This window comes from Panthera uncia, chromosome D2 (genome assembly GCF_023721935.1).
Source record: "Panthera uncia isolate 11264 chromosome D2, Puncia_PCG_1.0, whole genome shotgun sequence".
Taxonomy (NCBI): domain Eukaryota; kingdom Metazoa; phylum Chordata; class Mammalia; order Carnivora; family Felidae; genus Panthera; species Panthera uncia.
In genome coordinates, this window is record NC_064818.1 from 48830461 (window position 1) to 48844444 (window position 13984).

Genomic DNA, 13984 nt, shown 5'->3' on the forward strand with positions numbered 1-13984 from the left:
GACTCAGCCCTTTAACCTGTCAGTAGTTTTCCAGAGCTTAGACGCTGGACCTCCGCTCAGGGTTAGCAGGGTGTTGAGGGAAGAAGGGCGGAGTTCCGGGAAGAGAGTTTCCAGCGAATGGCGCGGGTGGAGCCCTGGCGAGCTGGGTCAGGCCCTGTGCGGGTGGAGTCTCTGTGCTGGGGACTAGCACGAGGGTATTGGCTGCTTCAAGCACAGTAGCATCCTCAGAGCAGACAGGAAGACGTCAGCCAGAGGACTACAACTGCAGCCTGACAACTTCACACTGTACCTTCTTCGGCATAGAACTAGGTAGTCTTCTCTCTGAGCCTCAGTTTCTTCTGGATACCAGGAATAAAAATGCCTACACGCGGCTTGTTGTAAGGCTTGAATGACGTGATATATGCAAACACATCCGGACTAATTCTTGGTATCATTACGCTTTTTTTTTTTGAGGACTTCTATCACCGGTGCCATTATTTTCCAGAGAAAGGAGGTCATACCTTATTTATCATTATATCCTTTGTGCCAAGAATGGCGTCTGGCACAAAGGGATTGCCCCATACAGTTTTGGTAAAGGCACAGGTGAATGAACAAATGTTGCAGTCATTTCTTCTTGGGAATGAGGAGCTCGGTTAGAGATGTACAGTCTCATAGTCATCTCTTCCCTTTGGGTGCCGCTCAAGAGTTTACAAAACGCTTTCACACGCAGTATCTCATGCCAGTTCCACATCAGGGCATTGCCACTTCCCACTCCCGGAGCGGTGGGTGGGGGGCGGAGGGGGGGGGGCAACCCTTATTAAAGCACTTCGTCCAATTCAGGATGGAAGAAAATGTAACGGACTCAGAGAGTGCCCAGAGGAATGCAATAAAAATTGATTAAACAGACCTTCTGAAGAAAGGTTAAGAGAATTGGGATTATTTCAGCTACAGCTGCCAGTGCGGGGAATAATAAATTTTCAAAAACAAAAGACACTCTTGCAAAACTTTGTGGTTACTGTGGGCTATTCCACTGAGGACAGCAGAGAAGGAATGTTGATGATTTTCCGGTTCGACATTAACAAGCTGCCTCTCTTACTCTCTCTGCCCACCGTAGCAGGCCACTGGCTCTCTGAAGATTCTTTATTGCACTAGGACACCTTCTCAAGAGCACTGTGGTGCCCTCAGGTGCTGTGAGGTCACTGGGGCAAGGCAGAGAGGAGACATTTCAACTAAGTAAGAGGTTAGATTATATTCATCCCCTGACTTGGCATGTCTGAGGGAAAAGACCATGAACCCAATTAACCAAGAGCCCCAAAGACATTTATAGACACCCCACCTCCCTTCTTTGCTGACCTCCCAAGGCTTTTCAGGGCTAAATTTTAACTATTTTCTTAAAAAAAATTTTTTTTAATGTTTATTCACTTTTGAAAGACAGAGACAGAGCACAAGCAGGGGAGGGGTGGAGAGAGAGCGGGACACAGAATCTGAAGCAGGCTCCAGGCTCTGAGCTGTCAGCACAGAGCCCGACGCGGGGATCGAACTTACGAGCAGCGAGATCGTGACCTGAGCTGAAGTCGGACACTTAACCAACGGAGCCACCCAGGTGCCCCTCAGGGCTAATTTTTTAAATCTATATGCCATAATACCTGAACAAACAGTGTGTTCATTTTACCCTTGTTTATCCTATAATATTATGGTTAGAGTAAGTTTTCTTAGGTCAAGGGCATGGAAACGGGTAGTCACATTGCCACAAGGACTATGATATTTCTTGCCCAAGCTCTTAATTTAACTTACGTGATCTATACTCAGATTAATAGCATATGCTTATTGAGTGCATTCTATATACCGAACTGAGAATACAACGGTCAATTGTATACATGTGGCCCTTGTCAACCGAGGGCCTAAACACAGGCTACGGGGCAATACAGACAAATCAAGAGGCAACTGCAATATAGTAAGATATGTGCTGAGACCGTATGAGGAACCAGCTGAACCCGGAGTTAGGGGGTCAGGGAAAGCTTTTTGGAGAAACGAATGCCTAAGCGATCCATGAAAGGTAAGTAAGCATTTATCATTATCATTGATTTCTTCTTTGGCCACATTATCAGTCTGGGTATCTCTTATTTTGTAAATAGAGGCCATTATCTAATCCATTCAGTCAGTCCTCACCATTTGTTATGTTTCATTTTGTTTTAAAATTATTATCTCCATAATCTGACCACCACCGGCATGGTTTAGGGGTGAAGAAAGTCTCCAGGTGTAGTCAGCCTAGGTTAGATGAATTTCAATAATCATATGCCAAGAGTTCATGCTCTGTCTTGAAGCTCTGTATTAGTGAGGCATCCACGCAGCTTGTATGTTAATGTGCTTCTGATCAGGAAGTTCATATAGAAAAGAACCTACACTCTCTTAAATCAAAGACAGCCAATATCCCCTACAGAGAACCCAGGGAGCTTCTTTGGCATTGGCGCACCGTTATGGTTTTTATTAATTATGTTTTGCCTAATAATAACTTAATTGAGGCTTCAGTGTAATGACATAACATTTTGGAATGAAACTGGAGCGGCTCAGCATTGAAGAATCAATTACAACCAGCTTTGCAGCGAACGTGCAAAGGGGTGAGTGCCCAGGTCAGGGTGGTTTCTCCTTCCTTGGGATGGGGCCCGCTTGCAGTGGATAGCCTCCAGAGGCCTCCAGTGATGCACCTCTACTGGCTACAACTGACAGATCCAGGCTAGATACTCGGTCCACGCTGGGCCAATCTCATCCCGTCTCAAGGGTTTTTGAGTTGTAGCAGGAAAGAATGTGAATCCGTCTCTCTCGGTGGCAGTCACTGCGGGATACAAGTTCCAGGGCAAAATGAGGGGGCGGGGGGAAGCAAGCATTTTAATGGCATGTACATCTCTGGCTGTCGTGGTTGCCAAGGCTCATTATTTCTGTGTCCGTCCTGCTGTTTGGTTATGTGAGATAGGTCAGTGTTCTTTTAATAAATTCCTTGTGTTCTGCCTCAGCTACATCAAGGCGGGATTCTGTCCCCTGCAACTAAGAGCCCTGGTGAAGACAGGCCTGCAGGATAGGTAGTTAGAATCCTGCTTACTTGCCACCCACTGGCAGATAGATGGTCACGGGACGGAGCATGAGCCTCACCCACCTCCTGCTTCGTGAGCCTGCCGGACAGGAAGTCTCCTGGGGCACGGAGAGTCTTAGGAGACCACACATTTGGCTCAGCTGCCAAGGTACTGTTCTAAACCTGTATTTGCTGCCTTAATACCGATGCCGGGCAGCACTCTCCCAGCCCATCAGCTGCCGTGGCTGTTTCCATGGGCTCTGACTAGGAGGCAGCACTGTGTGGTAGTTACCCACCCAGGTTCTCTGACAGATCAAGTGGGGGGTTCCAGCTCTGCTGTTTTGGGACAGCCATGTGGCCTTTGTGCTAGCTTCTCACTCCTCTCAGCCTTGGTTTTCTCATGCGTAGAATGGGAGCCTCACCGGGTGATGTTAGGATTAAAGAAAACTTTACACATAGACTACTGGGTGTAGCGTCTGGCACATAGCACCCTCTCAATAAATATTAGCCATTATTCTAGTACAAACCAAGTCCACACATAGGAAAGAAATGGGCGTGCTCACTTAACTGGTGCAAGGTGATGGATGGGCTCAACTTTTCAGATGTATAGTGTTGCTCTAATGCTGGTTGTGAAAGAATGCCTACACGGCGTCTTAATGCCGCAGAAGAAACTGGAACGAGAGAAGGCACACCATGATTTTACTTCTCCCTGGGACATATTCTCACAGTCTCCCTCTCTCCTTCTCCCTGTGGAAAAGCTGCAGCAGGAAACCTTCTGAAACCAAGGAGAGGCCTCGCTGTATAATGCCTTGTTTCATACAGGAATCCCACAGACCCTCTCCAGGGGAGTTAATTACCCAAACTGTCCAAAGAAACTAAGGACAACAACCCAAGTTTGCCCTGGGGTTGCACTTAACGCTCAGCAGAAAAGGCCATAAAATTTTCCCTGCTCCTGTTTAGTTTTGTCACAGTTTGAGATACAGATGACTGACTGATCGTAAGAAGAGTTTAAGTTCGGTCAGTTTTTCCTGGCGCTTGTTTTCATTCACTGCCGTGAAGCCTCCTTCTCCCCCACACCCCCAAGCTTCCTAAATCCTTCTCCCCCACCATTTTAAGAAATTTTGAAACAATCTTATTGTCGAAAGAGGCCATGGAGACAGACATAACCTGCATCTCAGTGCTAGCTCTAATGTGCTAACACCTATTTCCCTTTATGCGTGTATAATAAGGGCTCAATGAGTGAGAATTATCGATAATTATTATTATTGAAACCAATTTCTTCTATTAAACCACCAAAGGAATGATTCTCGAAATGGGCTCTGAGGATAACTTTCATCAGAATCACCTGGAGTCCTTACTAAAAATGTGGACTCCTGGGTCTCACTCCAAAACTCCTCATCTCTGAGGGTGGGAGCCAGGAATCCACATTTCTTCACGAGCTCCCCAGATGATTCTTCTGCAAGCCGAGTTCTGAGAATCACTGAGATTATGCTTGGGGATGTCAGAGGCACAGTCAATGTGTCGTCTTTCTCAGTAGTATTTATATTTTGGCCTGACTCCTGGCAGTGGGATGAGAGAATTTGGGACCGTGTCTCAGGCATTGATGAGCAGGAGTGGAAAGGCTTTTATGAGCTCTAGGGACAGCGCGTCCCCTGAAGTCACACACCGTCCCCGTCTAAGGTCAGCCCCATAGGTTATTCTGCTTTTGCTGTTTGGGGCCTAAGTTTCTGAGCAGTGCTCAACTGTGGGTGGTACTGTTACCCCTTGGGCATTTGGGATTGTGGGGGCTGTTTTGGTTACCAAAATGACCAGAGTGAGTTCCCAGGTGCAAATGTCCTGCAGTGCATAAGATAATTCTTCACAAGGAAAAGTGTGCTATCTTGTGTGACATAAATGTCCCTGCTGAAGGCCACGGGGAAAGGGAGGCCAATGGGGCAGTTTTCCATCACTGCTCGCCTGTGACTTCAGAGCACCTGGAAGTGGAAGACTTGTGATGGATGCCCAGACATTGATCTTCTGTGTTATGTGAGACCCGTTCTGCTCCTGCACAGAGATGCCTCCAACCCCTCTTTGCCTGGACATTCTCCATCTGAGGGTAGTGCCTTCCTTCCAGACTCTAACATGTGCGGCTGTCTCTGGAAATGTCTCTTGGTCAGAGGCAGAGTGACCACAAAGCTAATGAAGTTTGAGCCTTAGTGCTCTCCTCTTGCATAGACTCCTCTGAATGCTGGGAGGTATAGAGTGGGGTGGGAAAGCCAGGTTGCCGTTAGGAAGCTTCTGTCTTTGGAAGCATTTCTGGTCAGTTTCCAGAACAGCACAGAGAACTGCTACATGCCCATCATCCAGATTTTCCAAATAATGTTGTTTCATTGCATTTGCTCTTTTGCCCTGTGTTCTTGCTTAGGAGCCCACAGGCGCGTGAAGTGTTACTAGCGTTCAGTCTCTTCCAGGCTGGAGGAGTTCCTTGTTTTTTCCCCTGTCCTCCACGTCCTTGATGATTTTAAAGAACACAGCCCTTTCATTTTGGAGGATGACTCTCAGTCTTCTGGTGTTGCTCACAACCAGGCTCAGGTTGCGTGTTCCTGACAGACCCACCAAGAAAGAGTCCCTTCTCAGGGTATGGTATCAGGACTCTGGACCCATCTCGCTAGTGATGATGTGAACCTTGATCACCCGGTCCTGTTGGCATCTGCCGAGCTTGTCCATCAGTTTTACCTCTGTACTTAATTAGAATTTGTGGGAGGTATTCCAAGATCGTAGCAAAATTACTCCACTTCTAGGATGGGGACCAAATGGTGATTCACCATTTCCATCACTCTTCTGACATCGTTAGTTGGCATTCTACTGTAGAGCAGAGCTTATTATTAACATATATGGACCCATGGTATATTAGTGTTCTCCAGAAAAACAGAATATAGACAGACAGATAATATATACAGCTAGCTAGCCTCTCTCCCTCCCTCTCTCTCTCTCTCTCTCTCTCTCTCTCTCTCTCTCTCTCTCTAATTTATTATGTATGAGGTCCTGGCTCATACAATTATGGAGGCTGAAGAGTCCCACAGTGTGCCATCTGCAAGCTATAGACCCAGGAAAGCTGGTGCTGTAGTTCAGAGGCCTTAGAATGAGGAGAGCTGATAGTGTAGGTTCCTGTCCAAGTATGGAGGCCTGAGACCAGGAGCACCAAGGAGGGCAGGACAAGATTACTGTTCCAAACAACTAGATGGAGAGAGGGTGAATCAAGCCTTCCTCTGTCTATTCTACTGAGGCTCTCAGTGCATTGGGTGATGCCCACCTGCCCTGGGGAGGGTACCTGCTTAACTCAGTCCCCCAATTCGAATGCTAACTTCTTTCCCAAACACTCTCACAACGCAGGGAGAAATGGCATTTAATCAGATATCTGGGCATCCTGCGATCCAGTCAAATTGATACATAAAATTAACCATCACCCATGGATTCCTATTTCATTCAGTGCTTTGTACTTTGTTACTTTCATTATTGATTTGATGCTCACATTTCCCACAATTTGAACAGTGGGAGCCTCTTCGTAACATGTTTCTACATCATGAACGGATTATTTTCCTGTTTTGGGCATTAAATAAGATCTCCCAGGCTCATCTTGTACTTTCTGTGCTCCAGCCCAGAAACGAGCCAGGGATACTCTTATCTGCAAACTCTCACCAAATAGCATTTGTAAGGGAGAAGTACATGTGAAGAATTCATTTGTTTCTAAATTTGAGCCATAAGCATATTAGCAAATGTTAAACACTGGAAACAAAAATGCGTGCCTGAAAGTAATAGATAAAAATGGAGGATAGTCCAGAGAAAAGTCTCATGGCCCTTGTTTCTTTCTTCTCCAATTACACCCTTAGCAGACACATGTGCACACCTCCCAACATTGTATCTATACTCTGAGTTATCTTTTAGTGCTAACTTGCATCTAGTTACTGGGTTTCCTTCTTCCTCTGGCTCTGGTTTGCTGGCCTGGGTTGATGAGAACAGTTCTGGCTGTTGACCTCCACTGAGATCAGCCAGAGGAAGCAGAGTGGAGACTTCAATCCAGCTTGCTGGTTGAGCATAAGGAAGATTCCGGAAAAGATGAGCTTATTGTGGGCTGTTTACAACGCCATTCCAAAAGAAACCAGAGATGGCGTCCCGGGAAAGAAATCTGCTGATTTCATGTTGTTCTGGTAGTGTTCTTAGAAGTTCCCATTGTTTCCTGCTGAGCCTCCTTGCCAAACAAAATAATGAACTCGCAGCCTGGGAGATGCAGTAGGGAGGGTGGAGGGAGAGAAAACACACCACTGTTTCCTGTGAATTTTTGCTTTCCTGAAAAGATTTCAGGTTTTGCAAAGTTCTCTGCTATTTTTAAATGTTCTCATTCTAATGAGAAGCAGACCCTGTATCATGTAATGGTTGAGTTGGTATGGTAATTGCATTACAATAAATAGCTGAGGTGCTCCGCCCACAAAACTGACCTACAACCCACTGTTCTCTTGCAACAGGGGACTCTTTAATAGCAACAGATATTAAAGATTCCTTTGGACCATTTCTTCCAGGTATAAATAGGGAAAAGTCTACCTTGAGGGCCCTGGGTTAGATAGGAGTAATTTTATGTCTTTGCTAAGATGAAGAGTGTTATTATCCAGAGAAAATTATACTGACATAATTTAGACAGAAATGATATACGAAACAGTTGGAAAAAATCAAGCCTTTTGTTTCTTTTTCCAAGCAAGAAATTAAGGTATTTTGGCATTACTATGAGGAAAATGAACTGTAAATCATAGTTTTTTGAGAACACAGCTCTCTCTAGAATCTGGCACAAGAATACTGGCATCTGCAAATTTATGAAATAGTTATGTGAAGACATATTTCATGCATATTCATTCCCCCTTAATTTGCATTATTAACTGAAGGTATGAGCTTATAGGGGAAGCTCATAGGTATTCATAGGCTCACGTTCACTCGCATTCAAACCTTCATGTTGAGGGCATGGTACAAAATGGACTCGTGGATTAGAAAGATGTATAAAACCTAGCTGTGCCCTTAAATAGCTTATAATAATGGAAGGGGCCGGGGTGTTGTAACACAAAGCTCAGTGTGACAAAAGGCCCAAGAGTAGCACAACTAAAATGTGATTGATGTGGGTTACAGAAGAGAGGTATGTTTAGATGAAAGTGTGTGTGTGTGTGTGTGTGTGTGTGTGTGTGTGTGTGTGTGTTTAGCTATGGATATTTTTAATAGAGAGGACACTGTTTCACTTGGCAAGTCAGAGGAAGAGGGGTGGCTGGAGACCCCAAATGGGGCCTCACAATGTCGCCTTTGCCTTGGTGAAGTCTCTAGTGCCCAAGGAACTGGCTTACAGTATTTCTCAAAGTGTCCCAGAGTGGACTGGATTCAATGATGCTGACTCAGTGTAACAAAGCTTATGAGTTTAATGTATAAATCCAGAATGCCAATTTGTTAATCCATACGGGAATTATAACCCTTTCTGGACATGGCATTTCTTTTAGCCAGACCAGAGTATTCTTTCCTTGTAATCCTACATTAGCAGAAGTTCGCTTGAAGTCGAGAAATCAGAATCGGGATGTTTAGATATCCGATTTCAAAATGTAACGGTATCATGGCCAATTGTGTTGCAGCCATTTCCTAATGAGGGCTCCCTGAGTGATAGGACCCATCAAGATACATCCTTGAACCATGATGGAACCTTTTCCTCTGGACATTGTCTAGACCAGCACCACTCACACCGTGAGATGAACTTTCTGGACATTGTCGAGACCAGCACCACTCACACCTCTGATGAACTTTCTCGCATATTTCTATGGCTGATCTAAGATCTTCCACTCCCTTTTGGACTGATACATTCTTTTATTATGGTAGAATCTCCTTTTCTCTGGAGAGATTACAAGCGAAATATGGTCAATTAAACAATAAAACTGGCTAAACTAAAGAATTGTTAAAAGTGATGCATGCATACTTAATTTAAAAAATGAACGGTATTCAATGTAAATGTATCCCCTAGTCTTGTCATGTAAGGCCATCATATCACATTTTTGAAACTCTTGGTTTGGGCTGCATAAATGATACCCATTATTTAGCTTCTATGATTTCCTGGGCTTGTGTGTGCTACAATCATGCAAGAACACTTATGCAGCAATTTGAGGGCAGAATAGTTCTAGATTTTTATGATTCTCACTATCGTCAGGCTTTTTATAGTTTTCTTACATGCCCTTAATTTGATCGTACCTTATTTTTTTTTCCTACTCAACTTTCTCAGTCTGTCCAAAGTTTTAAACCTAATAGAAACAACGATTCTTTTCACAGATATTATCAGTTTACATAGAGTTGCATTAAGTCACTAATTTAAATAAATGTTTCGGAAAAACCGTAATTGACTCTTATGCTTAAACTCAACCTGGTATGTTAGGGAATAGCTAGTCAGCCAGAAGAGAGCATTCAGCATGCTGGGGTATCAGTTAGATACAGTACACACAGCATTAGGGAGGTTTGGGTAGTACAGGGAGCTTCTACTGTGTATTAATTGTTTACTTCATTTACAAGTTAGATCTTGCTGGCCCAGGATTATCTCTGGCTTTGCATTTCTCTTTATTGGTCCATTATGTGCTGTTGAGCAATCAGAGGACAACCTCATTTCCCTTCATTAGCAGCATGTGCCTTTGGAGATTAGTTTTTTCCCTCTCCCTTCTAGTGAGAGAGGTGCCAGAAAAATCATTTTGGAATCACTAAAGGCAACCACAATCCATCCCACACACTAGAAGGGAAGATGTGAATACTCAGGATTTCTGGGGAGCTTCCCCTGGGGTCAGTGGAGGGCATGTAGCTCCACTATCTAGGGAAGGGGAGTATAGCTAAATCCTTTACGTTGAGATGAAGCTACCTGCTTCCTTGGGTTCATCAATGATGGGAGAGCACAAGGCTTTGGTTTCAGGTGTATGAAATGGTGGTGCTAGACTCAATGCGGGCACAGTACTTCTTGGATAGGCTGATGCTCTGAATGGGGATGGGTATGTGAAGTGGAAAAATGGGGTCATGAGAGTGGAGATCCCAAGCATGGGTTGTTATGGACTAAGCCTAGCACTGAGAGACTGGGGGCTTCATCTCTGTGAGCCAACGTGGTCCTTGCAGGGAGCTGGGCTGGCTGCATACCTTTTAACAATTATTCAAACCTTGGATATACAACCAATGGAGGGAATCATGTTCTTTCTATGTCGGTTAAAGTACTGCTTAACAAGTTCATCCAACATTACTTAATTATCTAGGGGAATAGGTCTTCCTCCATCCCTCCCTCCCTCCCTCCCTCCCTCCCTCCCTCCCTCCCTCCGTTCTTTCTTTCTTTCTTTCTTTCTTTCTTTCTTTTTCTTTCTTTCTTTCTTTCTTTCTTTCTTTCTTTCTTTCTTTCCTTTTCTTTCTTTCTTTCTTCCTTCCTCTTTCTTTCTTTCTTTCTTTCTTTCTTTCTTTCTTTCTTTCTCTATTGATTAAGGCCCAAATTCTGTGAAGTTTCAGGTTAACAAGTCGATTTTGCTTGGAACAAATGAAAAATGGGTCTGTCTTGTAGAAAAGATAACCTTTAAGGTCATGTTTTTAATTCCTTGTCAGACATTATCAGTTTTACATCCAACCTAGTATCTTATTCTAACATTAAAAAAAAAAAAAAAAAGCAAATCCTAAACATCCCAAATTCTTCAAGTGGTCTTAGACCCAGATTTCCCATGAATAAGTTGAATAAGGCTTTGGCATGTGTTCATTGTTTATTTGCATAAGGATCAGTTTTCCGATATACTTTGATAGCCTCTGTCAAGCTGACTCTCGATTAGTGATTCCATGTTGAAGAGGAAAGTAAAAGCCTCTCACCCTGGTGGGGTAGGTGGACTGAGTGCCTCTGTTATTCAACTCAGGTTTCCAAGCTCTTGGACAACTCAAGAGAAGGATGGCATCCTTAAAATTTTCTGCTCTGTGTAAAGGAAGTGGGGTACGGTGGGGAGGATGGGGCTTCAGCGATTCACTGGAAAAGTAAAAGTGATTCTGCCTTATTTGTGAAGCCGTTTCTACCAGGTATTTAGAGCAGTGCATTGCTTTTGAATTATTTAGGTAAAACTCATTCTCTTCCCCTGGTATTTCTGATTATGGCATTTGAAAGGGGTCTTGAAACTGCATGATGAGGGGGTGGGGTGTAGTGTTTCGGGTCTTTCAGTACTCAAACAGAAATACACTTGCTGGAAGTTACAGTTCAAAGTGTAGTTCACTTTGAATCCTTTTAATGAGACTATCCGGTCTTAACAATTTTCAGAATCGGGAGAGAAAATAAATGTGGCCACGTTGCCTTCTGCCTTGCCTGGCTTCTTCTGAAATTTATCTAGGGGCTGAATCTAGCACCAGAAGTGCTGCACCCACTATGATTACTGTCCTCACAGTTGACCGTTTGCTATCGCCAAGGGGTCTTCCGTTCACTTACCTACAGTAATTTATTTTCATAATGAAAAGAGATCAAATTATGTCACATTTTTGTTCTCTAATAAATGAGATGGCAGCTGTTACAGGCCAGGTTTCCTGGGAACTAGGCTACAAGGTGTGTGTGCAGTAAGGCAACCAGGGGTCTCCTGTGGGATCAACATCTTGGGGAAGCGGAGGAAGTAGGGCCAGTTAGAGGGAGAAGCTGGGCTGTGACGCAGTATGACAAAGGGCTCTGCTGATCCTAGAGGAAGCTCTGAGTTTTTGAACCCTTGCATTGACTAGTCTTTGGATGTTAGCTGACCCCTGGAAAGGGTCTCTGGTTTTGGGCAGAGTGACATTTCTCAGCAGGGAGCAATCACTGGGAGCGGGGCTCTGTGGTGAGCTGTCAACACTTCGTGAAGCTGGGGGAAGAGGGTTTTAGTCCTGAAAGGGCCAGGGGATCTGAGTATCTACTGAGCTTTGGCTTACGTTGTGTTTATACCGCAGGCTAACCTAATTTTCATATTTGAATTCCAACAATTTCTATTCACCCATGTTTCTGGATACTCCTTGTAAATCTTTTGAGGGGCTCCTTTGGCTCTTTCCTACTTAACTGATATTTCCTTATTAATTGATAAGGTCCAGCCTTAGCCTTCTTCTCCTCTCAGCCTATATTCACGTTCTAGGTGATCTCACCGACACTCATGCCTTCAGATTCTTATACACAGGACAACCCACCATAACATTTTTTTAATGGATTTCCCAAAGTAGTTATGTGGAGCTATTATTAGGTAGCATATTTCCTTTACTAGACTTCTTACGGTCTCAGAATTTCATGATTGCACACTGTGTTAGTCAGCTCTGGCTGCTACAACAAAATACCACAGATTGAGTGGCTTAAACAACAGATGTATTTCTCACAATTATGGAGGCTAGAAATCTAAGATCAAAATGCTGGCAGACTTGGTTCCTGGCTTGCAGATGGCTGCCTTCTCACTGTGTCCTCACATGGTAGAGAAAGAGGGAGTTCTGGTCTATCTCTTCTTATAAGAACACAAATCCCATGATGCGGGCCACATCCTCACCTAACCCTAATTACACGAGGACCTCATTCAAACCTAATTCCTTCCTAAAGACCCTATCAAATACCATCACATATTAATTTGGCGGGGGGGGGGGGGGGAGGGACACAAATATTCAGTCTGTAACACCCCCTACTACAAAGCTATATCAAGAAATTGAACAAAAAAATCTGTAAAACATAAGTGCCCTCTACTTTCAATAATAGTTCATCTACACAGGAGATCAAGAAGAAAACAGTGGACTTGAATAACGCTATAGACTATGTGGACTTAGCAGACATATATAGAATATTCCATCCAACGTCAGATAGAAGGAATGAACCTCAGTATAATAAAGGTCATATGTGACAAATCCATGGCTAAGATCAATGTGAAGAGGTAGAAACTTTTTCTCTAAAATTTGGCACAAGACAAGAGTGCCCACACTCACGACTTCTATTTATTTATTTATTTATTTATTTATTTATTTATTTAAATGTTTACTTATTTTTGAGAGAGAGAGACAGAGAGAGACAGAATGCAAGTGGGTTGGGGCAGAGAGAGAGGGAGGCACAGAATCTGAAGCAGGCTCCAGGCTCCAAGCTGTCAGCATAGAGCCTGATGCGGGGCTTGAACTCACGAGCTGTGAGATCATGACCTGAGCTGAAGTCGGATGCTCAACCGACTGAGCCACCCAGGCACCACCTAGAACTGGAGGCCCTAGCCAGAGCAATTAGGTAAGAAAAAGATCCAATTGGGTAAGAAAAAGCATCCAAATTGGGAAGGAAGAAGCAAAATAGTTTCTGTTTGCAGATGACATAATTTTAATGATATAGAAAACCTTGAAGACTCCACCAAAGACCTGCCAGAACTAATAAATGAATTCAGTAAAGTTGCAGGATGAAAATCAATATACAAAAATCAGTTGTTATATATTATTGACATTCCACTGTGATTATATTAATACGTATCACACACACATATTATGATACTGTACTACATTATTTTAAGGCTAGAATATTATTCAACCTTAAAAAAGAAAGAAGTCCCACCATTTGTGACATTAATGAACCTGGAAGACATCCTAAGTGAAATAAACCAGATAGAAAAACAAATCCTGCATGACCTCACTTACATGTAGAATTTTAAAAAGTTAAACTCAAAAAAACAGAGTGACAGGGTGGTTGTCAGGGTTGGGGGTAGAAAAAATGGGGAGATGTTGCTGAAAGCGTATAAAGTTTCAATTATGTGGGATGAATACATGCTGGAAATCTAATGTTTAATATGGTGACTATAGTTAATAATACTGTACCGTATACTTGAAATTTGCTAAGAAAATAGATCTTAAGTGTTCTCATCACACACGCACACATGTAAGTATGTGAGCTGATTGATACGCTAATTAGTTTGAGTGTGGTAAACATTT